This window comes from Phocoena sinus, chromosome 8 (assembly GCF_008692025.1).
Source record: "Phocoena sinus isolate mPhoSin1 chromosome 8, mPhoSin1.pri, whole genome shotgun sequence".
Lineage (NCBI taxonomy): Eukaryota > Metazoa > Chordata > Mammalia > Artiodactyla > Phocoenidae > Phocoena > Phocoena sinus.
The window spans coordinates 18,169,468-18,193,368 of record NC_045770.1 but is presented as its reverse complement, the minus strand read 5'-3'; the positions used below and the strand labels follow the sequence as shown (position 1 = coordinate 18,193,368).

General features: G+C 49.6%; 1 protein-coding gene across 2 annotated transcripts in view; it reads left to right on the top strand.

The window, feature by feature from the left end:
* ZBTB16 (zinc finger and BTB domain containing 16) overlaps positions 1-23,901 on the top strand; it is a 189,254-nt gene that overhangs the window by 5,351 nt on the left and 160,002 nt on the right. The window lies entirely within an intron of this gene.

Below are 23,901 nucleotides of genomic sequence, written 5' to 3'. Positions count from 1 at the left end.
TTCCAGACGTCATTCCTGGTGAACATTCATCACCAGGAACATCGCTTCCTCTCCCTTCTCATTCTTTGTTCCCGTAAACACATTTCGAGGGAGTTGATTTAAATTCAAGGGGGAAGGATGGGTAGGAGACACATTGGTTTTGCAACGTGCAGCCTTATTCTTAACCCCTCCCTACTCACATTGAATTAAATACCACTTTGGGCTAGCACTTGGCTTCCCTCTGGCTTCTGTTTCTTTCTCTGTGAAATAGCTTTTATGACGTGCCTGGTTCAGGTGCTTTTCATGGAGTCACATTTTTCTTACAGCAGTTTTTCCAGGTGGATGACGTTCTTTTACATAGGAAGGTACTAAGACCTTTTCCCAGGGTCATATAGATACTGAGGCAGAGCTGGATTCAGATTCAGGTCTTAACCCTCTTGCACTTGGCTGCCTCTTGGAGCCATCAGTCCTGAAGAGGATGTATCTACAGAACAGAGGGTTTTGAAAACTGCTTATCAGGAGTTGAGTAAACGCAGAGGGAACCTGTAGTGAGTTCGGTGTTCATCTGCGTCTGTCGTGAGGATGTGCCCATCACATTACCCTGGGTTCCTGGGTCGGGTGAACGGCGTCAAGAAGTCCAGTTTCTCTTGCCGTCTGTGATAACATTTCCCTGCACACCCTCTTGCCTGCTGTTTTCCTGATCTTGGGTGGATTCTTCACTTTTGCCCTCTTCTACCCTCCCCCCATTCTTCTGTTGACTATTCAGGAGCGGGTGTGAAGGAGAGGGGGTGGGGGCATGGAGGTGGAGGCTTTTGGCGGTCATCTGATTACCCCAAGCTGAGCTGGAACCTGCTCCAACACCGCTTAATGGGGGGCTCTGAGGCCTACCTTATGGAAAGTGCTGCTGAGCTAAACATAGCCGATCCTTTTCCGGCAGGGTACGAAAAGTAACCGCCACTAAGGTGTGTCTTCGTGATGTTTGTACTGCTCAGAAATAGACCGAGGTTGTGTTTGTTTTTGCTCAAACTTTCCTAAAGAGGAAACCCTCTCCCCAAACTTGACCAGATAGATGATCATCTTCTCCGGATGTGATTTATTTCAGTTATGTGCTATGAGAAATGGGGTATAGTGGAAAGTAATTAAAAAATATATATATATATATATATTTATTTATTTATTTGGCTGTGCTGGGTCTTAGTTGCGGCATGCGGGATCTTTAGTTGCAGCATGTGAACTCTTAGTTGCGGCATGTGGGATCTAGTTCCCTGACCAGGGATCAAACCCAGGCCCCCGGAATTGGGAGTGCAGAGTCTTAGCCACTGGGCCACCAGGGAAGTCCCAGGAAAGTAATTTTTTAAATTGAGGTATAATTGACATGTAACAGCTTCAGGTATACAATGTAATGAAATGATCACTATGATAAGTCGACTTAGTTAAAATCCATCACCGTACATAGGAATTTTTTTCCTTGAGCACTTTTTTAAGATCTGCTCTCTTAGCAACTTTCATATATGTAACACAGTATTGTTAACTGTAGTCACCATGTTGTGTGTTATATCCCCAGGGCTTATTCGTTTTATAACTGGAAATTTGTACCTTTTGACTACCTTCACCCATTGCTCCCAGCCCCTGTTCCCTGGAAAGCAGGGTTTTTTTCTGGCTTCTTGTTGGGTCTTGCTTGCTTCTTTTTACCTGAGAGGGCTGCAAAAGCTATTACTCTCCCAGGGGTTCCAAGTTCCCATTCTGTGGGACCCTTGTTCCTCTGGGGAGAGGTGGACGGCTGGCTGTGGTCTGCCCCGTCAGAGCATGGGTGGCAGAACTAGCCATATAGAGCAGTGAGAGCTTGGCAACGTTATGTAGCTGTCTTGAGCCTTGTTTTACTCTCTTTAAAATGCAGGTGGTCTGTAGGGTGGGATGCTGAATTAACGAAGTAACATCCAGAAATCCCTGGAGCTGTGACTGGTACTTAGTAACCAGGAGGGTGAGGAAGGGACCCTGAGACTTTCATGTCGCCTGGGTCTCGTCTCTGCATCGCCCCACCTGGCTCTGTGTTCTAGTGTGTAGTGTCCACAGCACTGCCATCGACGGGTTGAGTTGGCTGCGAGGCAGTGCCGAGGATATCCCCGTCCTTGGGAGCTTGTGATGGCAAGCCGCCAGTCCTGGCGTCCTTGGCATCACGCTGTGGGCTGCTGACACGGAGACTGTGCTTTTGACTGAGGGTGGAAAGTAGACTGCTGCAGCCCAAGAAGCTGGAGCCTGGGGCTGTGCCCTGGACGGAGAGCTGTGAGGTCTCAGGAAGTCAAGGGTGGAGAGAATGTTCCCGTGTACACTCCGCCCTCCCTCTGACTGGCAGCCCCTGGCTCCTGATCAGGTGTGCTTTTTGGGGGGAGACTTTTCCTCTCTCCCTGTGTCTCAGACCTCCAGGATTAAGGTCTGAGAGACAAGCAGAGACTTCCCTATTTCCTACTGCTCTCTGTTCCTTCCCCCACATCACAAGTCCCAGCGTAGCACACACAAAAAGGCAAGGCAGAGCAATCAGAGTGGGAGATCTGATGTCAGGAGGCTGTGGAATTGGCTGTGAATGTGACAGTGATGAACATGATGAAATAACAGGCTACAGGATTTATTTTATTTTGTTGTTAAGCCAGTAGGCTGGTAGGTAAAGGTTAGGTACTTTCTAGTTACCGTTGTCTTTCTTCTCGGTGGGGGGCGGGTAGAAGGGCATGGAGAGGAAGGAAGGGGAGAGTGTTAGGAAGGGATGCAGGAAGGAGGGTTTGATTCTACAACAAACCATCAGTAGCTTTCCTCACGACTTGGTCCCAAGCTGGTGAGAGGGGAGCCTGCTGGCCCGACAGACAGTTTGAATGAAACTTTATAAAGTTGTGGTCCCTGCAGTGCATGGTGAGATGTAAAAACAATGTCAGATGTAGCCGTGGATTGATGGAAAGCCCACAGAGATGCTATCTGGGTTAATCACACAGGGCTTACCTGCCTAAAGGACCCAGAAGGCAGTCAGAACAATCAGAAGACCTGCTAGATGAGCAGATCTATCCAGGCAGATGCAGGAGTAAGTGCTGGACCCTAAAACCTTCCAAGCCGGCCCGTGTTACAGAGGGTAGTGTCTGAGGGAGGGAGGGTCACATCAGGAAGATTGGACTCTCCTTCCCTAGACTCAGTCTCTGTTCTCTCTCTCTCTCCCTGAAAGGCTGAGCCTGTTCTGCATGTAGCCTTGTCTGGATCTGATCTAGCGACCAGCTCTACCAGGCCGGGTGCACCTTCTCCTTCTTAGAGTTATATACGTGTGATAAGATTACGGGGAACCGTGGTCGACTTAAGTGTCAACACAGCCCTCATGGTCCCGTCTCCCCAGGCTCACATAGCTTGGTCTTAATATGTTTCTGAGTTTAGTGCAGAATCAGAGTGGGATCTGCTTTCCCAGGAGCCTCTGGATCTTCTACAGACAAGCCCTCGGATCAGCTGCAGTGTGTATCCTGCACACACACAGTAGGAACTCTTGCCTGGCTCTTGCAGGGATGCTCAGGAACCACATGGGTGGGCTCAGCCTGCTTCCCCCACTCAGGTGTGCAGCCCTTCTCGGAGGCTTCCCAGGGCCAGCCCTAGGGTGCATGAGCCACATTGCTGAGATGTCAGGGTTTCTGCCTGGCCCTTTGCCTTGGCCTCTTTCAGGTGGCCGGCTGCTCGGTTTTCAGTGGTTGACCATGTAGAGGATCAATAGCCGTTGCCCTTGGCTTAGGCCACTTGGGGAATTGAGAAGCTGCCCTGAACTCTTGGTCCTCTCTCATCATTCTGCCAACTTTAGGCACCTCTGAGGTCAGACGAGATTCTATTTGGATAAGAGTATACAGTGGGATAATGATAGCAACAGCAGGAATATTCATAATGCCTCTTACTGGTTGTTCTACTTTTTCCTTTGCAAAGCAGCTTTAATGACTTTATCTCTCGTAACCTCGCAGCCTCCGCTCAGTGGGTACAGGTCCCTCATTCCCTATCTGTGTTGATATAGTCTGAAAAGCTCTGAAAGCTAAAAGGCTTTGTGTAAGTTTGCAGCAAACTCATTCGGTGGCAAAACCTGATCTGAACGGATGTGAGGCTATATTTATCCTGCCTATTTTGAATATTCATATGTTTTGTTGCAAAAATATTAATGTGTTTGATTACAGAGTGCTTCCCTAGACTCCTCTGGGACTGGTGAACATTACAGTCCCCGTAGTTCCTTTCTAAAATCTGAACAGTTTGGATTCCTGAAGCACCCAGGGGTTTTGGGTAAGGGATTGTCACCGTTATCAGCCCCAACTTACGGATGAGGAAAATGAGCTTTGAGTGAATGACACGCCCAAGGTCACATAGCTATAAATGGCTAGAGCCAGGAGCTCGGCTCGCCTTCTAATTCACAGTCCTGGGTGCTCCTCGCCAGGCCATATAAGCACATGGGCATTGCTTTTCTGGGTCAGATCCATCTGACCTAGTCTTTGGGTGCCAACACCATCCCTAAGATACCACCGTTGGAGGCTACAGCTCTGTTCCTTGACGTCAATCCTAAAGGTCAGGTGAAGCCCAGCTTCTCTTAATAGCTATTTATGGCTGCTCTGTCATTCACAGATTTGCCCAAATCCTTTCTGAAACCATTTCTATTTCCAGGAAGTATCCTTTTGGGGCGTGATGAATGACTTATGTTTATAAGCTCGTGGGCTTCTGGAAATCTATTCTGTTGGAGAGGTCACTGGTTGTGAAGAGAGGGAGATGGCTTTGTGGTGCTGTGTCCTGCCATTTTGGAGGCGGGGCCTCTACACTCAGCTCTGTAGTTCTTGTTTTTCAGCTCTTGTCACTGCTGTCAGTCTCTTTTTCATCGTGAGCTTTAACTTCTTCATTTGTAAAACCAGGCACTTGGATGAGCTATTTCCGGATTGTTAAACTCTTAAAAAAGTTCTCCTTTTGCCCCTTCTGCACTCACTTATATCTTCATGAAGCCCTTTCGGTCAGTTGGATTTTGCTCTGGTTTGGCAGTCAGCCAGCTAAAATAGGGGGTCCTATTTGATTTCATTTTGTCTGCTCTGACTTGGTTTTTTAATACTTTAACCTGCTTAGGGTTACTGAGTCATCTGGGATCTAGACTCAACTCCTGGAAATTTTGAAGATGAGCTCTTTTATTTTCTTTCTAATGGAAGAAAGTCGCCTGCTCTTTCAACTCGGTGAGAAGTCCCATTTTAATTTGCTGTCACTATTGGTTAGAGCTGCTAACTGCTGGAAGGAAAGGGGAAGAAAGCTTTAGTTCAGCAATACTTTTCCCTCCTGCTTGTTCTAGGAAAACTATTTGTGAATCTTTAAAATAGTGATTATCCTAAACTGTTAAAATCAAAACTCCATTCACAACTCCGATTTCTTGCTAATTCAGGGGAAAAACATTTCCCGTTATTTTAATTTTTAAAAATTAATGACTTTAAAACAAGTCCAACTGAAAGCCCACGTGTGAGACATAAAAGCCTTGCTAAATGAGTACAGGCGTGCCTCAATTTGCCCATTGGAGGGTTCTGGAATTTTCCACGTTAAGTAAGGGTGTTCTTAGTCAAGTTCTATTTTGGTGGTTTTAGGTGAAAAGCCTGACTCAGTTAGTAGTTATTTTGTTAGAAAGGAAAATTTATCATGGCATCCCCTCTCTCCGACCTCCAACCCCGTGTTTTTCCCATAGTAAATGGGCATTTTGAGCAAATTAGACTATCTGGGTCAGAATCCCGATTTCACCACTTACCAGCAGTGTGACTATGGTTACACGACTTAACCTCTCTGTGCCTGTTTGCTCGTCTATAAAATGGGAATAATAACAGTACCTACTCACTGGGTTGTTACAGGAATTTATCAGTAAATATTTGTCACGTGCAAGGAAGGATGGCAGAAAGTAAATGTTTGCTATTGTATTTTTGCTGCCACTGTTGGTGTGAAGCTGGCAGTGCAGGGTAAAATTTGTGTTCGTGTTGGTTCAGGTCCTGCTTTCCCCCAGAGGTGTCAGTTTATCCAGCACCTAAGAACCGCTGCCTCTGGCTCCGTGTGTTTGGAGCTGATTCACAGTGAGCACCTGCATTTTCCCCCAAAAGCTGGTCTTTCATAGCGCAGTGGCCAGGGTACTCTTTGTCCCATTGACCTGAAGCCTGATGAGTCATTCCAGCCCTCATTTAAATTTAGCTAGGCAGCACTCCATGGTCATCAGTTCCAAATGCCGGGGCGGCTCACTGATGCAGTGTCCTATTGCCTGTGCACGTGGTCAGGCCAGCAAATCACTGTGGTCGGGGCAGAGACGGAGGAGAGTACAAACACCTTCTCACCCAGAGAAGTCTGAGCTTGTGGATGTGGCGTGTTCCAGAGCCCCTGTCCTTTCCCACCCCACAGTGCAGGATGCTTCTAAGGGAGGATTCAGCAAACGTTGCTTTGAGTGCTTGACACGTGTCAGGTTCTGTGCTAAGTGCGTTCATAGTCAGAATCTTCTCAAACCCTCCAGCTGCCCCGTAGGGTGGATATTCGTTTCCCATTCCCTGATGGGCAGAGGGAAGCCCGAGAGGTTAATGGACTGGTCCCTGGTAAGTCGGTGAAGGGTGGCACCAGGGTTTGTGCCCAGGTCTTCTGGCTTCATGTTCATTCCATAATGTCCTGCTTGGATTTTCAGCCCCTGATGGAGTCAAAGGGAAGGAGGGACACAGGAAGGACCAACTCATGTTCCCTGCAGCTGCTGACCAGGAGGCTCATCGCTTGGCTTCCTCCGGTGGCTTGAAAGGAGGGAGGGAGTATGCAACTTACCTCGAAGGGTTTGTGTCTTTGGGGGCTGGGGCCACATGGTTCCATCATCTCTAACAGACATACAGAGAGACCAGCTTCCAGTGATAGAGGGCTTTTATGCTGACTCCAAAAACAGAAAAAGGGAGAGGAAAAAAAAACCCATTTACAAAAATAAAGATTCCATGCCGTTAATTTCATGCCAGCATAATCAGAAATTCCCCTTTCTACTGTTTCCCCTTAAAAGCCCCTGTGTCCTTATTATGCTGGCTCAGTCTGGAAAAACTCTGGTTGGGTTTTGACTACATGAGGCTTATCTCTGCAGCTGCAAAGAGGGGATCCGGTACTTTATCGTCAGCATGGAAACTTCGGCTAAGAACTCGCAGAAACCTGCTTAATTCCATATTCCTAGCTCACTTTCGGTTCTTGTCCTCAAGACCTGATTTTCTTGAGCAGGAAGAGATTGTGTTTAGCTTTGCAGTAGGAAGAAGCCAGGTTAGGTAAGAGAAAGAACTTCCTGAAACGGTGGGACCTTACTGGCAAAATTATTAGAAGATGCAGTCCGAAATTTTGATGGGCGGAGGAGTTGTGTGCCAGTTGGAAGTGGTGTTTAGAGGTCTCCCCTCTTCAGGGCCATCTAGATCCCCCCAGGTGATAAGTAAGGACATATACACCAGGTGTGCTAAGAATGAGACCCACACTATCACCCCTGTCTTTGTAGGGGGCAAGGTGTGTAGGGCAGGGGCACAAAGACCCATCTCAGGTAGACTTGGGTTTGAATGCTAGCGCCTCACTGCGAATTTGGGCAGATGGCTTCACCTGTCCGAACCGTCAGGCTCCTTTTCAGTGAAGTGAGGTTAGCGCCTTACCTCTCAATGTGATTCAACCATGTTAAATGAGGTACCGTGTAACATGAAGCACACAGCAGGGACTCACATGTGAGGCCGCCTCCCTTGCTTCCCGCTTCTCTTGTGACCCGGCCTGACAAGGGAACCTCTCACTCCACGTCCCAAGCCACCCTCGCCTGGCATTGGTCTCTAAGTGGATTAGCTGAGCGTTGTGATTTTAATGCCATTAGGCCTGCTGGCACAACTCTCCTCGCCATAGTGAGAAGCAGATGTGGCCGACCATAATGGCCTTCGGTGATCCATCAGGCCCGGAGCGCTGGGGGAAAAACATCATGAGTGTTAATTTGGGGGAGTCTTTTATGGTAGCTGGGGGAAGAGTGGAGGGATTGTTTGAAATGCATTTATTTAGGCCGTTCAGCAGGTTAGATGCTGCCGGGGGTCTACCGTAGCTAAAGCCCCCTCCTCCCCCCGCCCTCCTCTTTAAAGAAGGCCCCTTCCCAGCCCTGAAGCCCAGGCCTGATTACTTCCAGAGCTGGAGAGACAACTTAGCAGGCTCTTGTTTCTTGCCGATGTAACTTATTAGTAGCACCTGGCATCATAACCCACTAATGGGAACCAGCGCTCTCCTCCTGCGTGGCCAGTGACAAGTAGCCCTGTCAGCCGGAGCTCGCCATGCGAGGAAGTTCCTATTAGCTTTATGGTCAGGAGAACTTGTCCTGTTCAGGAAATGAATGCTGCCGCTAAAGGTCCGCGGCCCTGACCCTGGTAGCATAACCTGTGCGGGCCGGGGAGACCCCACTCAGGATGCTTGGGATTTCAGCCCCTCTCTGGTTCTTGTCATATGTAAAGAGGGAATCATTGTGGTATGTTGCAGCCTTGAACTTTTGATGTATTCAGCGAGAGCGACTTAACCGTTTCCATGCCTGGACGGCTGTGTGGTGACAGAGCTGAGGGTGTGTGCCTAGGTGTCTGGGGCAGAGGACGGAGCCCCTCACGCTGGCCGGGGTCGTCTCTGGGATTCAGGGGAGGATGCTTTGCTTGCTTTTGCCTTCCCGGAGTGTCTGAGGGAGGTTGTCGCCTGCAGAACGGTGGGAAGCTGGGAGGCGTCGCGTCTGCAGTGGAACCTGGGTTTGAATTTATCCTCTGCCTGTTTGGACCCACCTGCTTCCTCATCGCGAGGAAGTCAATTTCATACTTGCTGCCATGGTGTTGTTCATAGGACGGTGCACACGGGTCACCCAGGGCCACGCACGTGGCATGGTCTCAGGGCGCAGTGTTGGAAAGGATGTGCGTTTCCTTTATTCTCATCATAAAATGGTTTTTGAAATGGAAAAGAATGGCAGAGCACTTTTTTTCCTTTTCACCCATCAAGACCATTTTTCCCCCTCATCACAGCCTAGAATCTTTACGGAGAGACTACTGACTTAGGTGGCTGCCTCTTCTGTATTTTTCAGCCCGTGAGTAATGTTTCTAAATGTGATTTTCATGGAAAATAGCGGCGTTTGACCTCATTCTTGAGGGGAACTTTGGCCTGCCTTTTTGAGAAGAGACGTTTGTGTGTTGTCTGGCAAATGGATGCGTCACTTTTGCTGCTGTTGCGGCCGCTGCCTTTTTTAAAGGCCCCTGGTGACAAAGGAGTGAAGTGCACTGAGTGTCGCCAAGAAAGGGTGGGCCTGTACAGGGAGGGCTTGGACAGGACATCTCCTTCAGAAACTTCAAAACAAAGCTGGCCCTCCGTCTCTGGCATTTATGGCATCGTTGACAGTAGTTCAAGGAGAAATAAGAATAAGTGCCTACCGACTACGGGGATGAGTGCAAAGAGTAAAGGAGAGACGTGGTCAGCGGTGGCAGCAGCTGGACCTGGAGTCTTGGGGAATGGGACCCTGGCTCATCGCTGGGCACATACACACCCTCAGGAGGTACTCCTCAACCCCTCAGCCCTCTCTGCCTCCTTTCAAATAAACAGCAGCTCCTGCCCCTCTGCGAGCAGGTGAAAGCTGCTTCGAGGGCGTTCACAGAGTACGGATTGGAACCGTTCGCTGCAAAAGTGAAATCGTGACAGTTGTCCCCTCGATACTCTGCTAAATTAAGGATCCGCTAACATTTCTGAGTCTACCTCCCTATATACGCCACCCCCGTCCCCTTGGCAGAAGGGATAAAGACGGTACCTGAAAACATTGTGAAGCCGCTGCTAAATCGAGTGACTCTAAAAACATTTTTCTTTCCTTGAAGTTGAGCGTGGAAAACCAGGGCTGGACTCCCAAGCACTGCAGACCCGTTTAGGGCCCAGGGCTGGCCCCTTCCTCAATTCCTAGCACAATGGTTTTCATTGCCGCCGCTCCCCCCTCCTTCCCCGCTTCATAATTATCCACTATTATACTTTTTGTGTCCTGACAGCTACAGAGTGGGTTTTGTTTTTTGAGCTGAGTAGCTGCTAAATATTCCCCAGCAGCCAGATTCAATGGCTCGAGGGGGGTGGGGGGGATAGGCCAAAGCTTGGCATCCCCTGTTGCAAAAGTGAAAAATATTTCTGTTTGCAGTTAATTTTAGTGGCAAGCAGATCATGTTAACTGGATGTAATTGCTTCCAGATATGGCGGAGGGTTTTGTGTGTTGAGATGAAGGGTCTGGTAAGTGCTTACTTCCTGTGTAAATTAGCCTATTCCATTCAGGCTTTCATTCTGGCCAGCCCTGGATTCTGTCATTCTCCCATTTTCCCCCTCCCCAGCCCGCAGCCTGGTGTGAGAAGCAGCTTGCTCCGTCCGCCCCGTCCGAGTGCAATTCTTTTGTCACTTGGAGCCACTAACCTCTTGGTGCTTGATGTGAATTTGCCCTTAAAATAATGAGAAGGATTTGAAAAGATGCCACCTGGACCCACTTCTTGCTGGGCAAAGGCAGATTTGCAGAGCCCAGGGGCAGCTGGTATCTCCTGGTCATGTGGATGGTGTCTCAGAACCCAGAACTCCTGGTTTTCCTTGGATTTTTTTCCCTGCTGCCCTCTGACCCCTATTCCCACCTTGGAGAATACCTTTTTTTCCCTTTCTGAACAAAGCACATTCCAGTGGGTCTGAGTCCCAGAAAAATGAAACGGCTGTTGCGAGGAGGAGAAGCTTGTGGCCATAGAGAGTTCTATTAGTCAGATACGAAGCCACCGCTCTTACAGAGCAGGTTGGACCAACACACACACCTGCCCCTTCCTGCAGAAAGGGAGAGGCAAATCCACCCCGGGAATCTTCTCCAGGTTCCTGTGGGTTTCCAGGGTTGGAACCGAGGAGAAGTGTTAAGATCCAAGTTCTCCCAAATTCCGATTTTGTTCTGTGGCCAGTCCCACATTCTTAGTGCTATTTGCATAAGAGATTGCTGTTTATCTTCCTGTATCAACTCCACTGATAACCCCTGTGGTCTGTTTAACAATCTATGAGGAGCAGATTACTTGATAAATGCCAGTTTTTCCAATATGCAAAGATAAACTGTTGGGGTCAGGGTGAGGGGTGGTATTAGGAAGGAGAGACCAGATGGGGAGCCAGGACCCTCTTTCAGATTGGGATGGAGATGTGTGAAGGCACCTGATGGCAGAAAACAGGTATCTTGTAAAACCCAGCAGCTGCATTTATCACGGCTTATCAGCTTCCTGCCCTCCCCTACTTTGCTCCCCCTTTGTGTGGACACGCAGCCTCTGCGAACATTTCGCTGAGCGGGCTGTCAATGCCCATGTTCATACAAGAGGGAAAAGGGTGTAGGCAATCTTTGCCTCTTCGGTTCCTGCTGTTTTCTCCCTTAATCCTCTCCCACTCCCACAGGTTGTTGGCCGATAAGTAATGTGTGCTTACAAAAAATATGTAAATCTGAAATCTTAGATGGGTGGACTTTTCCCACCTGCGCTGAATTTGCTTCTTTAAGCAGGGCGCCGGGTTCCGGAAGAAGCCAGTTGAAAAGAAAACTTCTGACCCCGTCACCTAGTCAATAAGCTGTCTGAGAATCAAACAAAAGAGTTTGGACTGGCTGCTAAAGCTAGGAACCCAACTGATAGCTTTGTTTTGATGTCCTTGTAATGTTTGCAGATCACGGAGGGTGCTATTTAGAGCAGGGGGTATCTACCAGGACAGACTTACTGGGAAGTTGAAACAGTGAGCACAGAGTCCGGGAGATGCTAAAGATAGTGAGATACAGCCCGGGAATTGGGGTGGGGATGATGGTTCCTCACGCAAGGGAAGAGGCTCTCTGGGATGTTACGGAGGTGGAGGTTTCCAGGGACGGTGTGCGGTGATGGAAGAGTGCAGGCTTCAGAGTGAGGCATCCTGGATGAAAACCCAGGCTCCAGAATTTACTAACTGGATACTTTGAACAAGTTACTTGGCCTTTCTGAGCCCTCATTTCCTTGTTCCATAAAAAAAATATGTGGCTAATACCTTTTAGGTGGTTATGTGAATAAAATATGTATAAAGAGGGAATTCCCTGGTGGTGCAGTGGTTGCCACTGGACGCTCTCACTGCTGTGGGCCCGGGTTCGATTCCTGGTCAGGGAACTAAGATCCCACAAGCCATGAGGTGCGGCCAAAAAAAAAAAAAATTATAAAGTGCGTAACACAGTGAAGGTACTTTGCAAACGGGCACTACTGAGCTTTAGAGCCTGCTCTTTTGGCTCAGGGGAGCAACTGTGAGAGGAGCCAGTGAAATCTTTTGTTTGGCAACTGCTAAACTGAGGCTAGTACTGACCCTGTGCTAACAGCCAGCAGGTGAAATGATAGAATAAGTTGAATGCATGGTGAATATAAAGGTCTCCATTTGTGAAGTGCTCCTGCCATTCTAAAGAAGCCTTCATATCTAATGAGTGATCACTTAATCCTGCCATGAGGCCACGGCCCCAAGCGCTTTAGAAATCTCTCGGAATCCTTTCCAAAGTCTGTGCTACGTTCTTTTTTGCCTTGTGCTTTGGGAGGGTAGATTTGACTTTTGGAAATGGTCAAAATAATTCCGTGACAAATCTGGTGAACATAGTGTGCGATGACATTGGTGACCGTGGGCTGACTCTGAAGGTAGATTTTTGGAAAGAGTGTATAGAGCGGGCTTGTCAGCTCAGCCCCGGGGCTGCACGTTGGCCTTACTTCTTTGGGTGGCAGGCGAACAAGGCCAAGGGGCTTGTGATTTCCAACCGCTGTCCCAGAAGGAGTCACTGCCACTGATCACCCCACCCCCCCAACCCTGGGCCTGGGGCGGACTCCTCTCATTGCTGGTGTGTTTCTGCATCTGTGGTTTGGCCTCCTGTGAGTTTGGGCTCCCAAGAGGCACTTCTGGTGTTAAAAAATCTAGACCACCACGAGTCAGTGTTACTTGGAGTCAGGAAGGATGGATCGAGTTCTGATACATACCCTCCAAGGGGGTAGGCACAAGAGGCTTGGGGGCTTGAATGTGAATCCTGACTTTTATCTCTTGGGAAGGCTCTGGCAGGTGAAAGGAACTTGTGTGTTAAAATCCTAGCCTGGTACCCGGCACATCCTCGGCGTGATTAGTCCCCTTTGCTAACAACCTTACTTGTCCTGAACACCTGGAGGGTGGAGGGAGGAATATTTGTCTTTCCTCTCCGTGGGAACCACCACTGGGCTGTCAGTTGAGCTCAGATTCACCTTGGGATTGTCCAGTCTGGATCTTTGGTGACCTGGCTGAGCAGGGGGCACGGTGCTTAGGCTCTCTCTCCCTCTCTGTCCTCGCTCTCTGCATTATTTATAGTAAACCACATTAGAACCGAGTGTTAAAGTGGAAGGATGAGTCATTCCATTGAAACCATTGATGACATAAATAAAAGCGAGATGCTTACTATGTGTTTTGCCCAGAATTCAAGGCCAGGTTGTGCTAATTTGAATGCTCCCAAACTGGATCTGTGAAAGAATACATATGTGGGAAAAAATTCAGGTCTAACCAGAGGGAAGTTAGTTATTGAAAATCCATTTTCGGTATCTGCTTTCTCCCTTCTATTTACTTCCGATCCATATTCAAATCCTGGCTGTCATCCTTCCTAATGAGATGGACTGGCTTATTCACTCGCTGGGGTTTGTTTATTTTGGGAAGGTTGGGGAATAGTGCAAGGGGGGGATTCTGCGTGCCCCCGACTTCATCCCTCTTCTCATCACCTGTTGAGGGAAAACACTCAGAGCTCTCCACCTGCTTTGCAGCTGTGGGTTCTCAAGGTGACCAAGAATCATAAACTGTTAGAGCTGGAAGAGCCCGTAAAATTGTTTATTTCAACATGCTCACTTAGGGTGGAATAAGTGGAGGTCCAGAGAGGCCCTGTGATCCGCCCAAGGTCACACAGCAAATTAGCAAGGACTAGAACCATAGCTCTCATTCCCTGCCTACGTTCCTTCACAGACCTCCCTCTGACTGCCCAGGTCTGCTCCCCGCTTCCACCAAGGAGGAGATAAGAATAGAGTCTGACTTGAGAGCAGTCTCAAATCTTTGGATATGCTGGGTGGATTTTGGCATGGTGACTGGCCTCGTGGGGTACTCATTAACCTCAGTGGACTGATGTGCATTGAGTCCTTTAGTTTTACCGGCAGTGCGCTGCTGGGGGTTTAAGTATTCATAAGACCTGGGACTTGCCCTTGAGGAGCTTATAATTTGAGCAGAGAGGAGCTAATACTTAAAATGTATATGTGTATATTGATACCTATGAGAGAAAGTAGAAAATGGAAAGATTATGTTAGATATACAGAAAAAACACAAGGCAATTCAGAGATGAAGTGCCTTCCACCTGGAGGGATTCATTTTTTAAAATATTTTTTTATCTATCAATTTTATTTTTTTGGCTGCATGGGGTCTTAGCTGCGGCACTCGGGATCTTCGCTGAGGCATGTGGGATCTCTCGTTGTGGTGGGTAGGCTCCAGAGCACGTGGGCTCTGTAGTTGCGGCACGTGGGCTTAGTTGCTGCACGGCATGGGGGATCTTAGTTCCTGGACCAGGGCTTGAACCCGTGTCCCCTGCATTGGAAGGCGGATTCTTAACCACTGGACCACCAGGGAAGTCCCTCATTTTTAATTTGAAAGAATTTGTTGAACACTTACTGCGTGCTGGCCATCAGGTTAGGCCCTGGGAATTCAGTGGGGAGTAAGAGAAAAACAGAGCCTCTGGCCTTGTGGGGCTTTCTGGGTGGGGGAGAGGGAGACTTAGCTAGCGTTCCTATTGTTGCAATTGTGATAAGTGCTAGGATCCTGGGTAATATAACTTCCTTTGGCTGGAATGAGGGTGATTAATAATGGAATGGTAGGTTGGGGTCAGATGGAAGTGCCAAAAAAATGCCAGACCAGGGGAGGGGACAAGGCAGGGTGGAGGGGTGATGAGAACGTGCGCGGACCTGAGGGCAGATATTCATGCTGCCACTTGCAAACTCTGATCTTGGCCACATGCCTGAAACACTGTGAACCGTGGTTTCCTCATCCCTACGGTGGGGTTATCATGTGGGATATCACAGGGGCTAGCCTGAGGCTTTCAGATAATGCAGTTAACACATTCTGCACTGTGCCTGGAACAAGGTAGTTGCTCAATAAGTATAACTGTTGTTAGTTTGGAGACTTTATCCTGGGGCAGTTGGGAGCCTTGGAAGGCGTTTGAGAAGGAGAGCGACGCGGGCCGAGCTCTCCATGCTGATCATTTTGTCCACCTGCATCCTGACAGCCTATGTCCTGCTACCCCGGCTCTGTTTCTGCCTTCAAGAATCAGTCTGAAAAAAGAATTTGTTTAGCGGGTGATCATCAGCCCCTCTTCCTGCGTCTCGTATCCGGCATCTGCCGAGATTTGATGAAATGACAGGAGATGGACCCTTGCCGTCTCTTCTCGGTGGGCAGAGGGCCCGGGAGAGGGAGGGGGACTGGGGAGAGGGGACTACAGCCGTGGGATCAAAGGAAATGACACTACGAAGCTGGCCAGCCAGACTGTTACTGGCTCTCTAACTCTCTTTTAATAGAAACCTGAAGGAAGGTCTGAGCTCAGCCTAACCGTCCTTCGCCCCGCTTGCCTCCCTGATATCGAGCGGAGGGCCGGTATCTCCCGTGGGGCAGTCTGGGCTGTGGTTGGAGCCCGAGGCAGTGTCTGCAGAACGACAGCGGCTCGGGGAGATAAGGCCCTGCGTTGTGTAAGAGGGACTCGGTCTGTTGGCCCCGCGGCTCCCGGCCCCTGGTTAACTGCTAACCTCAACGGAGGAGCAGGGCCTTGCTGGGAAAGGCCGTTCCAGGGCCCCTCGCTGGTTCCACTGATGCCTTTTTGTGGTTGGATAAAGGAAGCTCATGTAGGCCGCCCACAGTGCACACTTGGGCTTGGGCTACGGGTGTCTGGTTGTTTTGTTTTTCTCCTTTGTCTTTCTTAAAAAAGAGAAGCTGAAAGGGGGGCAGTCTTGCTCGGCACCTACCCCCCGTAACCCGAAACAACAAAAAGCAAGCAGTTCCTAAACCGGGCGGGAAAGACATCCTGCTTCCCTGCCTGACATCCCCTGGTCCCCAGAGGCCAGCTTGAAGAATTTGGTTTGGGAGACTCTGGGTCTTGAGTAGAAGCTCCTGTCCTGGAACCTCAATACCAGGTCAGCTTTTCTAATATCCCGGTAGCTGGGTCTGGGGAGCTGTGGTAGAAAATACATTGTGCTTTACTTAGGTTCTTCCTTCTGTCTTCCCCAGCCACTTTCAGAATGGATAAGTGAACCATAGTGCTGTGTCCCCCGCCCTTTAAGGGGCTATGGAACCCAGTGCCCTGGTTTCTGGCGTTGCCCTGTTGTGATGGGCAATGGGCTGGAAGGGACTTTTGCGGCCAGCCCCCATTCTGAGGCTCTCATGTGCTCCATGCTGCCTAGCTTCCTCCCGGGAGAGGGATGTTACTGTTCCCTGAGCAGCCAGTTCTGTTTCCAGAGGTTTCTTAACACCCCACCACTATTTCTGCTCTCTGGAGTCACAGAGACTGTGGGCCACAGCCCTTGAGATATTTGTAGGGTAGCTACGTGTCTTCCTTATTTAGGCAGTGGTTTCCCATATACCATGATTTTACTCCCTTTCCACCATTCTCATAACCCTCTTTTAGGTACTTCCAGATTTGTAAATTTTACATCACTCAAGACATCAGAGGGGTTATATGCAGTGACATAACAGGTGGGTTTGACCAAATCTGGGGAAGGACCAGGACAACTCACCTCCATTGTTTAAGATGTTATACTTCTGCTAATAGTTCGTTTGGTGTCTCCCTTCTGTTCTTTTCCATTGGATAATCCTGAGGTTATTTCCCTTGCACTTGGCTGTCTGATTGCTCCCAGAGATTGCCCGTGATTTTTTTTTTTTTTTTTTTTTTGCAGGGGAAGGAAGTGGGGGGTGATTAAGAATCAGGAGTTGGATGGGAGATGATGTCTTCTTTGAATATTAGCCTGAATGGATGGTCACTTGCAGGCCTTGGTGGTTGCTCCATGCCCACTGCGGGGGTCTGGCTCAGGGACAGTCAGGGGAGGGAAGGTGGTGATTTTAAAGATTCGATGGTTGGTGGCTATATTGATTTTTAGCTTATCTGACCCTTTAGCTAGAGGCTGCTCTTCCCTCAAAGTGTCTAACTAAGCTGTGACTTAAAGCAACAGAGAAATGTATATCATCCCTTTCTTTGCATTAATTAGGGCTGGGAAATTCATTATGTAGAGGGATAAGTGCTTCTGAAGAGGGAGGCTTTTTGAACCAATTTAGAGATCTGTGGCCAGACTGCGTGATTCCCAGGTAGCAGGTGTGGGTGGGGGGAGAGTTGGACATGAGTGGTGAAAGGAATGACGGAGGGTCAGGGCAGGCGAGGCACCCAGAGCCCTGTGCAGCCAAGCCAGGATCAGATGCCCTTCTCCAAGGGGGCCCCAAGTTAGCAGTCCTGGGAGCAGGCGTACCCTGGATCTTCTAGGAATGTTGCTTTCTAGGTTTAAAAATACAATGTTGAGATTAACTGCTGCTCGGGCACATGGTCTGGTTAACCAAGGGTTAATCCTACATCCCCTTTAGTTGTAAAGCCAGTTACAAATCTGCCATGGAGCCCTGCCTTCCTGCCTTGGTAGGCCAAGTCTAGAGGACCTACCAGAATGATCGGTGAGTGAGAGCTCTACCACAGTGATTCTGTCCTGAAGCTGTAGAGGCATGGGCAAGTGAACAGAGCGTGTAGTAACCCCCCCCACCGCCCGCCCCAGGAATTCTCCAGAAGTTATGTTTTCGATGAAACCTGCGATAACTAGCTTTTTTATTTGCTGGTTTGTCCTCGAACGGAGGCCCTGTGGCCCACATTGAACAGTACATTTTTCATCCTGACTCAGGGCGCACACAAACGTACCTGAAACCAAAGGTTCAATGCAACTCTATTTATCTGTACGGTATTCTGTGGACTCTGATATTTCCTCTTCCGTTTTGTCTCTCCCATTTCATTTAAAAATATTAATCAAGGCCCACTAATGGATTGTAACCCATAGTTTAAAGAACACCCTAATAGAGTGAGGATTTAGCCATGGGTATTCAATTCAAAAAACATTTACTGAGCACCTACCATATGCTAGGTGGTTGCTAAATGCTGGGGGGTAGTGCACAGATATTAATAAAGCCCCTTAAGAGCTCACAGTGAAACAAAAGATAGCCACACACACACACACATACATATATGGCTATGTGTGTGTGTATATCAGACGTATGCTCAATTATTATATTAGTGAGGTACTGGGGGAGCACAGGAGAGGAGTTGAACGACTCTGATTGAAGCTTCGGGAGGGCATCATGGAGGTGGTGGCATTTGGCTAGTCCTTGGAGGATGGCAAGGCTTTGGAGAAGTAGAGCTAGGCTCTGTCGTTTCTAGTTAGGAGGTGAGGAAAGGTGCGACAGTGTATGAGTTGGGGTAGAGGGCCCGCAGACAGCTCAATGTGCTGGAGTGGGGGATGGGTGTGGGATGGACGGGAGAGCAGGCGGGGAAAAATGGATTGAGGCCAGGTCACAGAGTTCTTTGAATGCCGTGCTAGCAATTGTGGGCCTTTTCAAGGCTGAGTCGGTTGGAGGTTGGGTATCTGAGATTTCAGTAGAAGACAGACCTGGGAGAGGTGAGGCCATGTAGCCACGCTAAGCCCCCTCCGTTGCCATCCAGCCTTCTCTGAGTAGTTGGGGGTGGAGGTGGGAGTGGTGAAGAGCTTTGCAGGCAGCCTGGATGGGATGCTGGCTCTTTTTCTGACGTTCTTTCCCATCCTAACTCCTGCCCAAGGTCCACACCTCACTTTGGAGGAGAGAGCTGCCCATGGAGCCCCCTGGCCAGCGACATTGAATGGGCCCCTTTGGACCAGGCTCACACCTGTCCTTTCTCACATTCAGGCTCAACCCTTGGCAAACATGACACAGCAGCGCAAACTCAGCCCTGGGCCTCCCAGAAGTCAGGCCACTTCCAGGAGAGCAGGGTTTGGAATGAGAGTGCTTTTGTTTAGGGCGTTTTCTACTCCCCCACCCCACCTGGATTGTCCTTCTCTCTCTCCGTGTTGTCCTTCTCTCTCTCTGTGGTCTTCCGAGTCGGGCCTCTTTGGGAAGCCTCGTGTCACCGTCTGGCCCTCCAGCTTGCCCCTCGTTTGTCTCTGGCAGCGTTTCTAAGTGGGCACCATTTCATGATAAGCTCCACTGCCTTCTTATGCGGCTGTCTGGGCTTGTGTTTTGTCTCCCCAACTATGGCACAGGCTCTGTGAGCGTGGCGATCGTGGTTTATCCATCCTCTCTCCCTGCGCTACCTGACGCCTTGCTGAACACACGGCAGGTATCATAGTGAAGTGAGCACCCGCTCTGGACTAAGCCCTTCCTGTTGCACTAGTACGCTTCATCCTCACAGCCACCCACGGGGTGGTGCTACTGCCAGAATACTTGGGTGCTTAGAGGTTCACTCTCCCTAGCTTTGGACTTAGGTTCGTCTGCCCCAGGGTGCTCCTTGGACCGTTTCAACCCAGCTTTCATCAGGGTGACTCTGTTGACGCCATTCTTTCAAAGGTCGCCTGTGACTCCCTGGTTCTCGAAAGCAGTGTACCTTCCTGGAATCTAACATCGATGCCCCTGCCCACCCCCCTCCATATTTCCTGAAACTCCCTCCCTAGAGGCAGTGTGATCTAGTGCATGGAGTTCTGCAGGATCTGTGCTTGCCTTTTTTTTTTTTTTTTTATCTTTATTGGTAAAGTTTTTTCATTAAAAAAATTTTTTTTAATTGAATTATAGTTGATTTACAGTGTTGTGTTAGTTTCACGTATACAGAAAAGTGATTCAGTTTTGTGTGTGTGTGTGTGTATATATATATATATATGTATGTATATATTCTTTTTCAGAGTCTTCTCCATTATAGGTTATTACAAGATGTTGGATATAGTTCCCTGTGCTATAAGTATGTCCTTGCTGGTTCTCTATTTTATGTGTGTTTGCCTCCTGTTGAGGGGCAAACACTTTGGCTCCCATAGTCTATTTCCTCATCTGCAAAGTGCTGGTAGTTTCTCCTCTTCACAGGAGAGGTGGGGGGCTGTCAGTGTGTGTCTGCGGTCGCTGAATGTGACCCTCTCATCCCACAATGGAGGTGTTTCCTAAGATGATGTCCTTGCTGTTTCTCCTCTCTCTCCAGTCTCTTTCTTGGCCAGCTCATGGTTTCCGTGATCTCTCTGTGGATGACTTCCAGATCTCTGTCTCTAGTATTGTTGTCTTCCTTGTGTTGCCCACATGCCTTTCTAGCTGCCTGCTGGGTACGCCAACCAGTCCTGCCAGAAACTAGAACTTGGTGTGCGTTGGGCTGAGTTCAACACTGTCCCTCTCGGATCTTCTCCTCTCTGTCCTCAGATTCTGCCAGAGGCTCTGCCCTCTTCTGCAGACCGTGGCATCGTCTGTGGCGCCTGCCTTCCCTCTGCCTTCCCCGTAGCCCTTTGCCCTTCCAGCCCATCATCTCACTGTCACTTAAGCAGATTGTTATGCCGGTCTCCTAACCAGCCTTCCTGCGGTGCCCCCGACTGTGGCTTATCACCACATCCTCCCGAAGCAGAGCTCTGATCGTGTTGCTGCCCTGCTCAGAAACCTACAGTGGCCATTGCCTGTTCTGGAGAGTCAACTAGAGAATTCTTAGCTTGGTGTTCAGAGCCATCAAGGATCCTAGATTCCACCTACATTTCTCTGCCTCTTCCCTTTCTCAGCATGTGCCTTACGCCCCTCAGGAGTAGGGACCATCTCTTTCATGTCTGTTTTCCATGTCTTTTAGTCCGTCATCCAGCATGTGGCAGCTCAGTACAGGCTGCTGTTACATCCAACTCTTTCTTTCCTTCACTTGCCATGACTTCTCCCACTCATCACAACAGGGCCGAAGCTTTCAAACTCGAGCACCAGTGCCGTTCTCCTCACAGCCTTTCTTGGTGCGTCCTCCCCTTGGCTCCCAATGGGAAATAAAATGCCCTCCTTTGAACTCCCATCCAAAGGCGTATAGATAAAACTTGATCTTTATTATCTCCACTTCTGTCGATTTCTTCCCTCCAACACCCTAAGTTTTGGGGGGTAAGGACCTGGGTGCTCTTCAGTTCCATAGCGTCCTTCCCTGACTCCTTCCTCCCCCAGAGTCCTGCACCATTGCCCTGGACATTGTAGGTGTGCCACGAATCTTGTTGCTTAGTGAATTGGAGGTTGTCGGATGGATGGTGGCATTATTATGAAGCCGAGGTGGGCTGAGCTTTCTGAATGTCTGCAATGCTGTACTGAGGGTTGGTGAACCACCAGGGTAAAGCTGGTAGGAAGGGGAATCCAGAAGCAGGCTCAGGCTCGGGTATTATCAAAGCAGAACCATCTTTGCTTTGGAGCTTTTTCTTTCTCTTTATTATGGCAGGAGTAGCCCAGGCAGGAGCGAAGGGCTGGCGGAGTGCGAACGCTGTGTGAAGGGAGGTGGCTGGGGGCTGCACACACAATGCCTATTGTGCCGGCGCGCGTATTGCCGGGTGACAGCTACCAGGTTCCCTGGGCTAAGGACCGCGAGCCCCGGCCACTCGATGCTGCCTCCCCTTTCCTTGCCCTCCAGCACTCCCAGAGGGGTCCCCACAGTTCCAATGAGAAGCAGCCCTTGGGGAAAAGGCGTCATGGAGAGCTTCGCTGGGAGGTGCGGCAGGGCTCAGGGGGTGAACGTTCGCTGGTTCCGCAGTCGGGGTTTCCCTGTGGATTAAGGGAACCTGGGAGGGGCTGATCCTGAAGGGAAGGACTTCTCGTCTGCCGCTGCTCGCCTGGTGAGCGCGGTTGTACCACTGCATTGAATTCCATGCCGTCCCTTCAGTAAGACTGAGGGCTCTTTGAGGGCGGGGACTGTGGCTTGTTCTTTTCTTTACTCCGGTCCCCAACCTGGCACAAGGTGATGACCCATGATATGTTCAGCGGGTTGAGTGGTAGAGGGCACCTCTGATCCCCAAGACCCAGGGAGGGAATCAGGCCTCTGTGGCTCCTAGAAATCTTCACCTCTCCAGACCAGGCTTGGACGGGGAGAGGCAGAGGCTGCTGAGTTATCTGGTGAGGAAGCAGAGGGGCTGATGATCTAAAGTGCCCTAAAGTGCCCACTGGGGAATCATCCAAATTTTGCATCTGTGCTTGTCAAAGTGCTGTGTGTTCTCTGCAGGATTCGTGGACGTGGCGCAGGTATGAGCTGGATCCGGAGACGAGAGGGGCCGGGAGACTGGGTTGCTCCTCCCCTTTTCCCTCCTTTAGACTCGGCAGGTAAATCCCAAGGTGTTTGAGTGTAAAGGTCCAGGGGTTTTATAGGCACCCGGCTGGCAGGTTCGGGTCTATAGCTCCACCTGGGGCCTCCCTGGGGCAGCCAGCCAGGCTCAGGGCAGGAAATGGCTGATTCTGGGTCACTTGGCTGCTCTTGTTTGCTGCTGAGTTTGTTCCTGTAATCAAGATCTTAGATCTGGAAGGGACACGCAGAGATGATCTAGTTCAGCTCACGGCTTTCAGGCAAGAAAAGTGGTATTAATAGTCTCGTGCCCATTTCATGGACAGGTACCTGAAGGCCTAGAGGTGATGGAGTGGTCGTATAAGTCATTAAACATGGCTCCCTCTGATCTTCTCTCCTGGTCCCTGCCACGACATGCTGTGGACGGCTGGGGGGAGAGGTATCACCTCCCTGGTGAGGTGCATTTTCTGCGGGGTGAGGCCATCCTTGTTACTCAAGGCCTGAGAAGGCCAGGAAGAATGTCCTTGCTTTGTGGCAGGAAGACAGGGTGGCCTCTCGAGCTTTGGGGTTTCTCTGAGTTGACGCCTTGCCTGGCAGTGGCCCTGGGAGGCTCTCGGTGGCTTGAGAAGCGAAGTAGGAGGCCTGGCCTAGGCCTCCCCCTCCACCAGCCCCGCATCACAGAAATGCATGGACTTTCCGGCGGTGAGACGGTAGTTTTGGAGAGCCTGTGCGCCTGAGGCCTCGTCTGGGGCTTGTCTGAGGTCTGGGTAAGAACTGTGGCTTAGAGACCCAGCCTTTTCGTCCCTCTATCCTGGGAAACTCATTTCAAACTTAAAAAAAGGACTTCATTTTCTTGGATGCTGTGGGGGATGGCCCTGGCCTGTCATGGACAGAGGTCTGAGACTTCCTTCGCTTTCCTGTCCGAGATAGGGGTGTATGCCCTGTGGCTACCCTGCCCTTTCTCATGAGATAGCTCGTATCCCTACCAGACTCTGAGATTGTTTCTGCTTTCTCCTGCAGCATTTTATCTCTGTGGGAAATTTAAGCAAAATGTATCTGACCTTGTTGTTTCTGCTTGTTTGTTTTGTCCTCTAAGTTTTCAGATTCACACCCCGCCCCCAAGGTGGAGTTACTGAAAATCCCAGTGGGTGTTAAGGGGCGGTTAAAAGGTCCTTATATCCTCCTATCTGGCTGCAGAGAGGACAGGCAATAGGACATTTAATAAAGGACCTTTCACCATATTCTCATGTCTTTCCCACCAACCCCTACGCTTGGTCGAATAGCGGATAGATGTGAATTCTCAACTCCTATAAATTTGGCATCTATGGCCAACTTCCATAAATGCAGTGCTGACTGGCTATGGTCTGAGCAGCTCCAGGGGGGTTTGGCCTCTGTTTTCTCTACGTGTGTGAGTTGGGTTGCTGCTTCTGTGGGCCTTTTTCCTTTTCCCCAATCTTATCTTTCCTTCTTTCTCTGCTTTATGTTTTTTTTATAAGTATGTAGCTGTACCTAGTGTGATGTGGTTCCGTTCTGCTTCTCGAGCTTGCTGAGACAGTGTCCCGTGGCTTGCGATCAGGGTGGACTCTAGTCTCTCTGCCCAACTCCCCTTC